This window comes from Aegilops tauschii, chromosome 3 (assembly GCF_002575655.3).
Source record: "Aegilops tauschii subsp. strangulata cultivar AL8/78 chromosome 3, Aet v6.0, whole genome shotgun sequence".
Taxonomy (NCBI): Eukaryota; Viridiplantae; Streptophyta; class Magnoliopsida; order Poales; family Poaceae; genus Aegilops; species Aegilops tauschii.
This window is the reverse complement of record NC_053037.3, coordinates 251,023,022-251,037,700: the sequence shown is the minus strand read 5'-3', so window position 1 is coordinate 251,037,700 and position 14,679 is coordinate 251,023,022.

Genomic DNA, 14,679 nt, shown 5'->3' with positions numbered 1-14,679 from the left:
CCTAAGCATAGTAGACAATGTTCTATTGACTACTTCAGTTTGTCCATCAGTTTGGGGGTGACAAGTAGTACTAAAAAGCAGTTTAGTCCCCAACTTAGCCCATAAACATCTCCAAAAGTGGCTAAGAAATTTAGTATCACGATCTGAAACAATAGTATTTGGCACACCATGCAAACGAATAATTTCACGGAAGAACAAATCAACAACATTAACAGCATCATCGCTTTTATGACATGGTATAAAGTGTGCCATTTTTGAGAATCTATCCACGACAACAAATATGCTATCCCTCCCGTTCTTTGTTCGAGGTAAACCTAAAACAAAGTCCATAGATATATCCTCCCAAGGAACACTAGGTACAGGCAAAGGCATATATAAACCATGAGGATTGAGTCGTGACTTAGCTTTTTGACATGTAGTGCAGCGAGCAACAAAACGCTCAACATCCCGTCTCATCTTTGGCCAAAAGAAATGTGTAGCAAGTACGTCCTCCGTCTTCTTCACGCCAAAGTGTCCCATTAATCCTCCTCCATGCGCCTCCTGCAACAACAAAAGACGAAGAGAGCTAGCTGGAATGCATAGCTTGTTAGCACGGAACACAAATCCATCATTAATGACAAACTTGTTCCAGGTTCTTCCTTCTTTACAATTCTGCAAAACATCTTTAAAATCAGCATCATGCACATATTGATCTTTGATGGTCTCCAAATCAAATATTTTGAAGTCAAGTTGTCATAGCATAGTATAGCGACGAGACAATGCATCAGCAATAACATTTTCTTTACCCTTCTTGTGTTTAATGACATAAGGGAAAGTTTCAATGAATTCAACCCATTTAGCATGTCTACGATTCAGTTTAGCTTGACTTTTAATATGTTTCAAAGATTCATGATCAGAATGTATAACAAATTCTTTGGGCCATAAATAATGTTGCCATGTTTCTAAAGTCCGAACAAGAGCATATAGTTCTTTATCATAAGTAGAATAATTCAGACTAGGCCCACTCAATTTTTCAGATAAGTATGGAACAGGTTTACCATCTTGTAATAACACACCTCCTAATCCAATTCCACTAGCATCACATTCAAGCTCAAAAGTCTTATTAAAATCAGGAAGTTGGAGTAAAGGAGCATGTGTCAACTTATCTTTCAATACCGTGAAGGCTTCTTCCTGTGCGGTACCGCAAACAAAAGGCACATCCTTCTTTGTAAGCTCGTTGAGAGGTGCAGCAATGGTGCTGAAATCTCTCACAAAACGCCTATAGAAACCAGCGAGGCCAAGGAAACTCCTCACTTGTGTGACCGTTTTGGGCTGCGGCCTACTCTCAATAGCTTCAATCTTGGCTTTATCAACTTCAATTCCCTGTGGAGTAACAACATAGCCAAGAAAAGATACTCGGTCGGTGCAAAAGGTGCACTTCCCATGGTTACCAAACAAACGTGCATTACGTAGAGCAATAAAAACAGCACGTAAATGTTCCAAATGTTCTTCCAAAGATTTGCTATAAATCAGTATATCATCAAAATAGACTACCACAAATCGTCCAATAAAAGCACGTAAAACTTCGTTCATTAGTCTCATGAAAGTACTAGGTGCATTAGTTAACCCAAAAGGCATGACTAACCACTCATATAAACCAAACTTAGTTTTAAATGCTGTTTTCCATTCATCTCCCAGTTTCATACGAATTTGATGGTATCCACTACGCAAATCAACTTTGGAAAATATTGTAGAGCCACTCAATTCATCAAGCATATCATCTAGCCTAGGAATAGGATGACGATAACGAATAGTAATGTTATTAATGCCTCTACAATCAACACGCATACGCGATGTACCATCCTTTTTAGGCACAAGTATAATAGGAACAGCACAAGGACTAAGAGATTCGCGTATATAACCTTTGTCGAGCAGCTCCTGTACTTGACGCATAATCTCCTTCGTCTCCTCTGGCTTGGTACGGTATGGTGCACGGTTGGGTAGCGATGCACCGGGAATTAAGTCAATTTGATGCTCAATCCCTCGAATAGGTGGTAATCCTGGTGGCACGTCTTGTGGAAAGACGTCAGCGAACTCCTGCAAAATGTTAGTGACAGCAGGGGGCAAAGAGGAAGGCACGTCCTCGAATGAAAATAATGCCTCTTTGCACACAAAAGCATAGCAAACAGATTGTTGAAATCTAGCTCATCAATATCAGATTTTGTGGCAAGCAAACATGCACTTTTCAATTTAATTTCAGAAACAACACTAGATGGTTTATTATTAGGTTTCATTTGTTGCTCAAATTCTTTTGCCACAATCTGATTTTCACTCTTATTTTTCTCCTGTTTTGCTTTATTAGCTCTATTAATGTCATCTTTCAAAATGGAATCAGGAGTCATAGGAAGCAAAGTAATATTTTTATCCTTATGAACAAGAGTATACTGATTGTTTCTACCATGGTGTATAGATTTTTTATCAAATTGCCATGGTCTACCAAGTAATAAGGAACATGCTTGCATGGGTACCACATCACAATCAACATAATCAGCATATGTAGAGATACTAAAATGCACACGAACAGTACGTGTTACCTTAACCTTGCCGCTGTTGTTTAACCATTGGATGTAGTAAGGATGTGGATGTGGTCTTGTGGTGAGAGATAGTTTCTCCACCATCTCCATGCTAGCCAAGTTGTTACAGCTCCCTCCATCTATGATGACGCGAACAGAACGTTCCTTCACAACTCCCTTTGTATGGAACAAATTATGCCTCTAATTTTGCTCTGCTTCTGTGACCTGCACACTCAAAACACGTTGAGCAACTAAACATTCATACCTCTGAGCGTCTTCAGGAGCCATGTATTGCGTCTCATTTTCAGAAGCATCTCCACCATGTTCTTCACGTGTAATAAGAGCCAAAGTCTCCTCATCATAGTCACTAGCGGACTCATACCCACCATCCTCAGTGATAGAGGCAAAGGTATCCCGTCTTTTGATGAGATGATGAATATCGCTTAGTCGACTTTGACGATCCGACTACGAACGTGCGAGGACGTCGCGCCTTAGCAATCGCTAAACCAACTCCGAGAGGTTATCGACCACGCCGAAGCACGATCAACCTGACCACGAGGGTCTGTTTCCTGCGAGCAAACGAAGAACAAGCAAGAAACTGAGATTGCAATCTGGATATTGCGAATATAAGATGAAAGCTTTATTGATCAAGGTGGAGTTCTGTGACGCCTTTGTCTGGTCGCTGAACACAAACGAAGTACGCGAAGTTGCAGCTATGGCGAACTTTTAATCTAAACAAAACCCCAAAGTCTAAACGACGCCCTAAGGGCTGTATATATGGAGGAAGAGGGGGGAATTTCGTGGCCCTTGAGGAAGGGGTCCGAAACCAACCCTATCTCTTGTTTCCCCACACATACGGACTCTAAAAACAGCCTATACTTATGTATTTCGAAATTACATGGGCTTGGCCCAATAAAAAGGTGACGCAGCACCTAGAATAGCCTCTGGACGAAAGTTATGAAGTAGCATCTTGTATATTTCGTCCAAGGCTTCATGCACGCATTATGGTGGCTTCAGCGTCCTGAAATCATCTTGTAACTCTGTTCTTGTTCCCCATGCGCATGCCATCATCTCCATGCTTGTTCTTGCTCCAATGTTCATCCTTCTCCAAGCTAGGCCCTTCATTTGTAAGCAAAACAAATGTATCCAATTTAGGCAGCATCATATTCTCATGAACATTAGAATCATTACCAAGAAACGAAAGTACCTGGTAATTTAATTGGCGTGCGCGAGCTCTAGTAATTGGTCCAGTATGTATAGCAGCAGGGCCTGTGGGTGTAACAATGGTATTGATGTCCTCATCATCCTCCCCTTCTTGAAATGAAGTCGTCCTCGACGGAAGCTCATCTTCCTCACCCAAATAAGGCTTCAAATCTGCAATGTTAAAAGTGGGACTAACCCCAAAATCTGCAGGCAGCTCAAGTTTATATGCATTATCATTTATTTTCTCTAACACCTTAAAAGGACCATCAGCACGTGGCATTAGCTTTGAGTTGCGCAAATCAGGAAATCTATCCTTACGCAAATGTAACCAAACAAGATCTCCAGGTGCAAACACAACATGTTTTCTACCCTTATCTCCAGCAAGTTTATATTTAGCATTTATACGCTCAATGTTTTCCTTAGTTAACTCATGCATTTTTAAGATCAATTCAGCACGTTGTTTAGCATCAAAATTAACCTTCTCCGAAGATGGAAGAGGCAACAAATCAATAGGTGCACGAGGTAGGAAACCATACACAATTTCAAAAGGGCACATCTTAGTAGTAGAATGCAATGAACGATTATAAGCAAACTCAATATGAGGCAAGCATTCTTCCCACATTTTCTTATTATTCTTCAAAACAGCCCTAAGCATAGTAGACAATGTTCTATTGACTACTTCAGTTTGTCCATCAGTTTGGGGGTGACAAGTAGTACTAAAAAGCAGTTTAGTCCCCAACTTAGCCCATAAACATCTCCAAAAGTGGCTAAGAAATTTAGTATCACGATATGAAACAATAATATTTGGCACACCATGCAAACGAATAATTTCACGAAAGAACAAATCAGCAACATTAACAGCATCATCGCTTTTATGACATGGTATAAAGTGTGCCATTTTTGAGAATCTATCCACGACAACAAATATGCTATCCCTCCCCTTCTTTGTTCGAGGTAAACCTAAAACAAAGTCCATAGATATATCCTCCCAAGGAACACTAGGTACAGGCAAAGGCATATATAAACCATGAGGATTGAGTCGTGACTTAGCTTTTTGACATGTAGTGCAGCGAGCAACAAAACGCTCAACATCCCGTCTCATCTTTGGCCAAAAGAAATGTGTAGCAAGTACGTCCTCCGTCTTCTTCACGCCAAAGTGTCCCATTAATCCTCCTCCATGCGCCTCCTGCAACAACAAAAGACGAAGAGAGCTAGCTGGAATGCATAGCTTGTTAGCACGGAACACAAATCCATCATTAACGACAAACTTGTTCCAGGTTCTTCCTTCTTTACAATTCTGCAAAACATCTTTAAAATCAGCATCATGCACATATTGATCTTTGATGGTCTCCAAATCAAATATTTTGAAGTCAAGTTGTCATAGCATAGTATAGCGACGAGACAATGCATCAGCAATAACATTTTCTTTACCCTTCTTGTGTTTAATGACATAAGGGAAAGTTCCAATGAATTCAACCCATTTAGCATGTCTACGATTCAGTTTAGCTTGACTTTTAATATGTTTCAAAGATTCATGATCAGAATGTATAACAAATTCTTTGGGCCATAAATAATGTTGCCATGTTTCTAAAGTCCGAACAAGAGCATATAGTTCTTTATCATAAGTAGAATAATTCAGACTAGGCCCACTCAATTTTTCAGATAAGTATGGAACAGGTTTACCATCTTGTAATAACACACCTCCTAATCCAATTCCACTAGCATCACATTCAAGCTCAAAAGTCTTATTAAAATCAGGAAGTTGGAGTAAAGGAGCATGTGTCAACTTATCTTTCAATACCGTGAAGGCTTCTTCATGTGCGGTACCGCAAACAAAAGGCACATCCTTCTTTGTAAGCTCGTTGAGAGGTGCAGCAATGGTGCTGAAATCTCTCACAAAACGCCTATAGAAACCAGCGAGGCCAAGGAAACTCCTCACTTGTGTGACCGTTTTGGGCTGCGGCCTACTCTCAATAGCTTCAATCTTGGCTTTATCAATTTCAATTCCCTGTGGAGTAACAACATAGCCAAGAAAAGATACTCGGTCGGTGCAAAAGGTGCACTTCCCAAGGTTACCAAACAAACGTGCATCACGTAGAGCAATAAAAACAGCACGTAAATGTTCCAAATGTTCTTCCAAAGATTTGCTATAAATCAGTATATCATCAAAATAGACTACCACAAATCGTCCAATGAAAGCACCTAAAACTTCGTTCATTAGTCTCATGAAAGTACTAGGTGCATTAGTTAACGCAAAAGGCATGACTAACCACTCATATAAACCAAACTTAGTTTTAAATGCAGTTTTCCATTCATCTCCCAATTTCATACGAATTTGATGGTATCCACTACGCAAATCAACTTTGGAGAATATTGTAGAGCCACTCAATTCATCAAGCATATCATCTAGCCTAGGAATAGGATGACGATAACGAATAGTAATATTATTAATGCCTCTACAATCAACACACATACGCGACGTACCATCCTTTTTAGGCACTAGTATAATAGGAACAGCACAAGGACTAAGAGATTCGCGTATATAACCTTTGTCGAGCAGCTCCTGTACTTGACGCATAATCTCCTTCGTCTCCTCTGGATTGGTACGGTATGGTGCACGGTTGGGTAGCGATGCACCGGGAATTAAGTCAATTTGATGCTCAATCCCTCGAATAGGTGGTAATCCCGGTGGCACGTCTTGTGGAAAGACGTCAGCGAACTCCTGCAAAATGTTAGTGACAGCAGGGGGCAAAGAGGAAGGCACGTCCTCGAATGAAAATAATGCCTCTTTGCACACAAAAGCATAGCAAACAGATTTGCTGAAATCTAGCTCATCAATATCAGATTTTGTGGCAAGTAAACATGCACTTTTCAATTTAATTTCAGAAACAACACTAGATGGTTTATTATTAGGTTTCATTTGTTGCTCAAATTCATTTGCCACAATCTGATTTTCACTCTTATTTTTCTCCTGTTTTGCTTTATTAGCTCTATTAATGTCATCTTTCAAAATGGAATCAGGAGTCATAGGAAGCAAAGTAATATTTTTATCCTTATGAACAAGAGTATACTGATTGTTTCTACCATGATGTACAGAATTTTTATCAAATTGCCATGGTCTACCTAGTAATAAGGAACATGCTTGCATGGGTACCACATCACAATCAACATAATCAGCATATGTAGAGATACTAAAATGCACACGAACAGTACGTGTTACCTTAACCTTGCCGCTGTTGTTGAACCATTGGATGTAGTAAGGATGTGGATGTGGTCTTGTGGTGAGAGATAGCTTCTCCACCATCTCCATGCTAGCCAAGTTGTTACAGCTCCCTCCATCTATGATGACGCGAACAGAACGTTCCTTCACAACTCCCTTTGTATGGAACAAATTATGCCTCTGATTTTGCTCTGCTTGTGTGACCTGCACACTCAAAACACGTTGAGCAACTAAACATTCATACCTGTCAGCGTCTTCAGGAGCCCTGTATTGCGTCTCATTTTCAGAATCATCTCCACCATGTTCTTCATGGGTAATAAGAGCCAAAGTCTCCTCATCATAGTCACTAGCGGACTCATACCCACCATCCTCAGTAGCAATCATTACACGCTGAGATTTGCATTCTCTCGCAAAATGTCCTCTTCCCTTACAACGACGACAAATAATATCACTTGTGTGCCCTGTCGATGCCATGGAAGAAGAAGAGCTCTGCGCAGGACCGGCAGGTGTGCTCTTGGCAGAGAGTGGTGGTTGTGCCTGCTTTCTTGTATCACGGCTGGAGGTGGCACCTGATGGAGGTGATGGTGAAGTGGAAGTAGAAGATGCACGCGGTGTCCATGATGAAGGTCGACCTGCAGAAAAGTTAGTTCGCGCCAATGGCTGTCGATCCTGCACTTCACGTTCAGCTTTACAAGCAAGATGGAATAAACGAGTGATATTATTATAATCCTTATACTCTAGAATGGTCTGAATCTCTTTATTTAATCCACCCATAAAACGTGCAAGCATAGCTTCATTCTCCTCAACAATACCACATCTAATCATGCCAGTTTGTAATTCCTGATAATATTCTTCTACAGAATGTTTCCCTTATCTTAAACGCTGCAATTTTTGAAGTAATTCACGTTGATAATATGGTGGAACCCAACGAGTACGCATAGCAGTTTTCAAAGCAGCCCAAGTAGCTGGAACAGGATATAATCTACAATGTTCAGACCACCAAACACATGCAAAGCTAGTGAAAGCACAAACAGCAGCAGGAACACGTCTGTCCTCAGGATATTGTAAACGTGTAAATCGTTGTTCAGTTTCTAACTCCCAAGTAAGATATATATCAGGAACATATCTACCCTCAAATGGTGGAATATTCAATTTCAGTTTAGGGAGATGGTCATGATCTCGTACCTGAGGTGGTGGTGCCGGCCTACCGTTGCGAATATATACCTGAGGTCGACCTGCTGGTGGTGGTGCTGGTGGTTGCACGTAGTTCTGATTTTGATCAATCTCATCCTCATAATCGCCCGCATAATCGTCATCCTCCTCAGCCGCCGCAGGAGCAGGAGCCAAAGAAGCATCAACAGTAGGTGCAGCAGCACCCGAATTTTGACCAGTCTCAATTGGAACGCGCTGTGCCCGTCCCACTTGATTTGGAAGGCGGCGTTGGAGATGTGGTTGTTGTTGTTGTAGAGGTGCGACATGTGCAGCCGGTGGTGGTTGGGGAAGACGCTTGAGTAATTCAGTAAACTTGTTATCCAGCTTTGTCTCGAACGACTTCTCCACGGCATCTATCTTCTCCATAGCCTCTTCAAATCTGTTTAGCACATCTCCCACCTGGCCACTCATCATTTGCTGAAATTTATCATGCAACTCCATGTTCATCATGTTCTCCCAATCAGTCTCATCGGCTTGTGAACCTGCCATGGTTAGCAGCAATAGAAACACAAAAGAATATGATCCTGCAGACTACTAGAAGTGGTGGTGATGGTGGTGTGTCACAAAACCTTCAAGCGAATCTCAAATTCTTACCAGTTCTTACCCAGCAGCAGGTGGCGATCGGCAACCGTTGTAGTCAAAAACTCTCAAAGCTTGGATATAGCGATTACCAGGGAGAGTCAAACGCACGATGTAGACTTATGTGGAGCTGGGAAGGCTTATAATATGGTAGCAAAATGGTAAGCAATAATCAATTCAGAGATGCAAAGTTGAATAAACGCTCAACGACGGTACTGTGCTGGTCCTAGGCTAGACCGTGCTAGAGACGCGAGCCTAGAACACTAACAAAATCACGGCGCTGCACGTAAACAAGGGAAAAGCACACTCTGGAAAAAATAAATCGCTTTTTTTTCCGAGACCTACTCAGGCAAGGAAACACGAAACGGAAAATATATGGATCTCTAAAACCAACCGAATATGAAAAGAACTCGGATTGGTGGTGGATATATGGCGGTAGGATATGGCAGCAGTGGTGGTATATGGTACGGATCGGTGGTATATGGATACGGATTGGTGGTGGTATATAGATACGGATTCAGAGCGGCGGCGGATAAGCAATGGTGGTAGATGGCAAGGCAATGATGATGGTGCGGTGGCGGCGTGACAACTTATGACCAGAACTCGAAACTCTAAAAGACTAGACTCTAAGACCAGCAACTTGACACGACGATGCAACCGCAAATTCAACAAAGCAAAAACCCTAAAAAGATTATGCAAAGGCTCAGATTGGTTCGGATATGATGAACTAACCCTAATTTTTTTTGTGGCTTTTTCGTGGACTGTAGGTATGAAGAACAGACTCGATCTAAACTACGAAAAACTGTAAAATCTCACCGAGCAACCTGGAAATCTGATACCACATGATAGAGGCAAAGGTGTCCCGTCTTTCGATGAGATGATGAATATCGCTTTGATGGAAGTCGACTTTGACGATCCGACTACGAACGTGCGAGGACGTCGCGCCTTAGCAATCGCTAAACCAACTCCGAGAGGTTATCGACCACGCCGGAGCACGATCAACCTGACCACGAGGGTTTGTTTCCTGCGAGCAAACGAAGAACAAGCAAGAAACTGAGATTGCAATCTGGATATTGCGAATATAAGATGAAAGCTTTATTGATCAAGGTGGAGTTCTGTGACGCCTTTGTCTGGTCGCTGAACACAAACGAAGTACGCGAAGTTGCAGCTATGGCGAACTTTTAATCTAAACAAAACCCCAAAGTCTAAACGACGCCCTAAGGGCTGTATATATGGAGGAAGAGGGGGGAATTTCGTGGCCCTTGAGGAAGGGGTCCGAAACCAACCCTATCTCTTGTTTCCCCACACATACGGACTCTAAAAACAGCCTATACTTATGTATTTCGAAATTACATGGGCCTGGCCCAATAATAAGGTGACGCAGCACCTAGAATAGCCTCTGGACGAAAGTTATGAAGTAGCATCTTGTATATTTCGTCCAAGGCTTCATGCACGCATTATGGTGGCTTCAACGTCCTGAAATCATCACTTGTAACTCCGTTCTTGTTCCCCATGCGCATGCCATCATCTCCATGCTTGTTCTTGCTCCAATGTTCATCCTTCTCCAAGCTAGGCCCTTCATTTGTAAGCAAAACAAACGTATCCAATTTACGCAGCATCATATTCTCATGAACATTAGAATCATTACCAAGAAACGAAAGTACCTGGTAATTTAATTGGCGTGCGCGAGCTCTAGTAATTGGTCCAGTATGTATAGCAGCAGGGCCTGTGGGTGTAACAATGGTATTGATGTCCTCATCACTCAGTAGCAATCATTACACGCTGAGATTTGCATTCTCGCGCATAATGTCCTCTTCCCTTACAACGACGACAAATAATATCACTTGTGTGCCCTGTTGATGCCATGGAAGAAGAAGAGCTCTGTGCAGGCCCGGCAGGTGCACTCTTGGCAGATAGTGGTGGTTGTGCCTGCTTTCTTGTATCACGGCTGGAGGTGGAACCTGATGGAGTTGCTGGTGCAGTGGAAGTAGAAGATGCACGCGGTGTCCATGATGAAGGTCGACCTGCAGAAAAGTTAGTTCGCGCCAATGCTTGTCGATCCTGCACTTCACGTTCAGCTTTACAAGCAAGATGGAATAAACGAGTGATATTTGTATACTCCTTATACTCTAGAATGGTCTGAATCTCTCTATTTAAACCACCCATAAAACGTGCAAGCATAGCTTCATTCTCCTCAACAATACCACATCTAATCATGCCAGTTTGTAATTCCTGATAATATTCTTCTACAGAATTTTTCCCTTGTCGTAAACGCTGCAGTTTTTGAAGCAATTTACGTTGATAATATGGTGGAACCCAACGAGTACGCATAGCAGTTTTCAAAGCAGCCCAAGTAGCTGGAATAGGATATAATCTACAATGTTCAGACCACCATACACATGCCAAACTAGTGAAAGCACAAACAGCAGCAGCAACCCGTCTCTCCTCGGGATATTGTAAACATGTAAAACGTTGTTCATTTTCTAACTCCCAAGTAAGATATACATCAGGAATGTATCTACCCTCAAACGATGGAATATTCAATTTCAGTTTAGGAACATGGTCATGATCTCGTACCTGAGGTGGTGGTGCAGGCCTACCGTTGCGAATATATACCTGAGGTCGACCTGCTGGAGGTGGTGCTGGTGGCTGCACGTAGTTCTGATTTTGATCAACCTCATCCTCATAATCGCCCGCATAATCGTCATCCTCCTCAGCCGCCGCAGTAGCAGGAGCCAAAGAAGCATCAACAGTAGGTGCAGCGGCACCCGAATTTTGACCAGTCTCAATTGGAACGCGCTGTGCTCGTCCCACTTGATTTGGAAGGCGGCATTGGAGATGTGGTTGTTGTTGTAGAGGTGCGACAGGTGCAGCCGGTGGTGGTTGGGGAAGACGCTTGAGCAATTCATTAAACCTGTTATCCAGCTTTGTCTCAAACGACTTCTCCACGGCATCTATCTTCTCCATAGCCTCTTCAAATCTGTTTAGCACATCTCCCACCTGGCCACTCATCATTTGCTGAAATTTATCATGCAACCCCTTGTTCTTCATGTTCTCCCAATCCGTCTCGTCGGCTTGTGATCCTGCCATGGTTAGCAGCAATAGAAACACAAAAGAATATGATCCTACAGACTACTAGGAAGTGGTGGTGATGGTGGTGTGTCACAAATCCTTCAAGCGAATCTCAAATTCTTACCAGTTCTTACCCAGCAGCAAGTGGTGATCGGCAACCGTTGTAGTCAAAACTCTCAAAGCTTGGATAGAGCGATTACCAGGGAGAGTCAAACGCACGACGTAGATGTATGTGGAGCTGGGAAGGCTTATAATATGGTAGCAAAAAAAGGTCAGCAATAATCAATTCAGATATGCAAAGTTGAATAAACGCTCAGCGACGGTATTGTGCTGGTCCTAGGCTAGACCGTGCTAGAGACGCGAGCCTAGAACACTAACAAAATCACGGCGCTGCACGTAAACAAGGGAGGAGCACACTCTCGAAACTTTTTTTTCACTTTTTTTTTGCACTTTTTTTCCTCTTTTTTTTTGCTCCGCAACAAATTTTTTTCGAAAAAGTCTACAAATGGTCTAAAAACTGCCTAGCCAGAATTTTCCAGACTTAGTTTTTTTTTAACTGGAACTATTTTTCTACTGCGGGTAACACAAAAGTTTGGGAGTCCTTCTCTGTCACGACTCGTAGTATGGCGTGATCTGGAAATCCAAAACAGAGTAACAAAATACTGGACTTGGACTAGGACTGGTGGCGGAGATGAATCTGGTGGAACTCGGACTGGTGGCGGAGATGAATCTGGTGGAACTCGGACTGGTGGCGGATATATGTTGCAGGTGTACTCGGATTGGCGTGATGGCGGCGGATATGTGGTGGCGTATATGGACTCGGATTGGCGGTGAATATGTGGTGGTATATGGCAGCGGTGATGAAGTTGGTGCGGTGGTGGTATATGGCAGCAGCGATGATGATGATGCGGTGGTGATATATGGCAGCGGCGACGTGACAACCTGTGAACAAAACTCGAAACTCTAAAGGACTAGACGCTAAGACCAGCAACTTGACATGACGATGCAACCGCAAATTCAACAAAGCAAACACAGAAAAGATTATGCAAAGGCTCAGATTGGTTCAGATAGGATGAACTAACCCTAAATTATTTTTTTGGCTTTTTCGTGGACTATAGGTATGAAGAACAAACTCGATCTAAACTACGAAAAACTGTAAAATCTCACCGAGCAACCTGGAAATCTGATACCACTTGATAGAGGCAAAGGTGTCCCGTCTTTCGATGAGATGATGGATATCGCTTTGGTGGAAGTCGACTTTGACGATCCGACTACGAACGTGCGATGACGTCGCGCCTTAGCAATCGCTAAACCAACTCCGAGAGGTTATTGACCACGCCGGAGCACGATCAACCTGACCACGAGGGTCTGTTTCCTGCGAGCAAACGAAGAACAAGCAAGAAACTGAGATTGCAATCTGGATATTGCGAATATAAGATGAAAGCTTTATTGATCAAGGTGGGGTTCTGTGACGCCTTTGTCTGGTCGTTGAACACAAACGAAGTACGCGAAGTTGCAGCTATGGCGAACTTTTAATCTAAACAAAACCCAAAGTCTAAACGACGCCCTAAGGGCTGTATATATGGAGGAAGAGGGGGGAATTTTGTGGCCCTTGGGGAAGGGGTCCGAAACCAACCCTATCTCTTGTTTCCCCACACATACGGACTCTAAAAACAGCCTATACTCAACTATTTCGAAATTACATGGGCCTGGCCTAATAATAAGGTGACGCAGCACCTAGAATAGCCTCTGGACGAAAGTTATGAAGTAGCATCTTGTATATTTCGTCCAAGGCTTCATGCACGCATTATTGTGGCTTCAACGTCCTGAAATCATCACTTGTAACTCCGTTCTTGTTCGCCATGCGCATGCCATCATCTCCATGCTTGTTCTTGCTCCAATGTTCATCCTTCTCAAAGCTAGGCCCTTCATTTGTAAGCAAAACAAATGTATCCAATTTAGGCAACATCATATTCTCATGAACATTAGAATCATTACCAAGAAACGGAAGTACCTGGTAATTTAATTGGCGTGCGCGAGCTCTAGTAATTGGTCCAGTATGTATAGCAGCAGGGGCTGTGGGTGTAACAATGGTATTGATGTCCTCATCAGCGACCGTGTTATAATATAGCACGGCCTACTACCCACCTATGGGTATACCGACAGAAATGAGTAATCAGAATGCTGAACAACAACCCTGGATCATGCGTCCTCACATATGGAAACCAACGAAATGATAGCCTGCCGTGAGCAAGATTCTTTCTCCAGAACCACAGTCCGTCAAGACTCTGGATGCTATTGATATAAGGCCATACTCCTTGATACTGGTCACGATAGGCGACAACCAAATCTTTGGTATGGATTCGACACTCGAGATAGTGGATCCAGCCAAGATAATCCAGAACTCGTTGCAAGTAGTCAGATTCCGCCAAGAGAATGGTTATGATTCTCAGCATTGTTTTGAACCCAGAGGATATGCATCTATTTGAGCAATCCAAAGCAAGTATTAGAAGATTTCATGCCCACCAAGAAAATTTGTTCACAACTTCGTGGAATACTATGAGTGTTCGATATAAGAATGACTCGTCAATTGAAATCACTCCCAGAAAGATGACATACGTCAGCCATGATGATGTATCAACTAAGCCAACAGACATGAAATAATTGGAGCCAAAATAAGGATAAGATACGAAGAAAGACTTGTCAAAATGTGGATATGGTGAAGCAAACCACCCCAGAGCAAGGTAATCAAATCATATGAAATTTCACGGGGAACAACATACAAAGGAAGAAAGGATACCCGAGTTGGAAACGGTTTCCTGAAGTCATATTCATACTTGT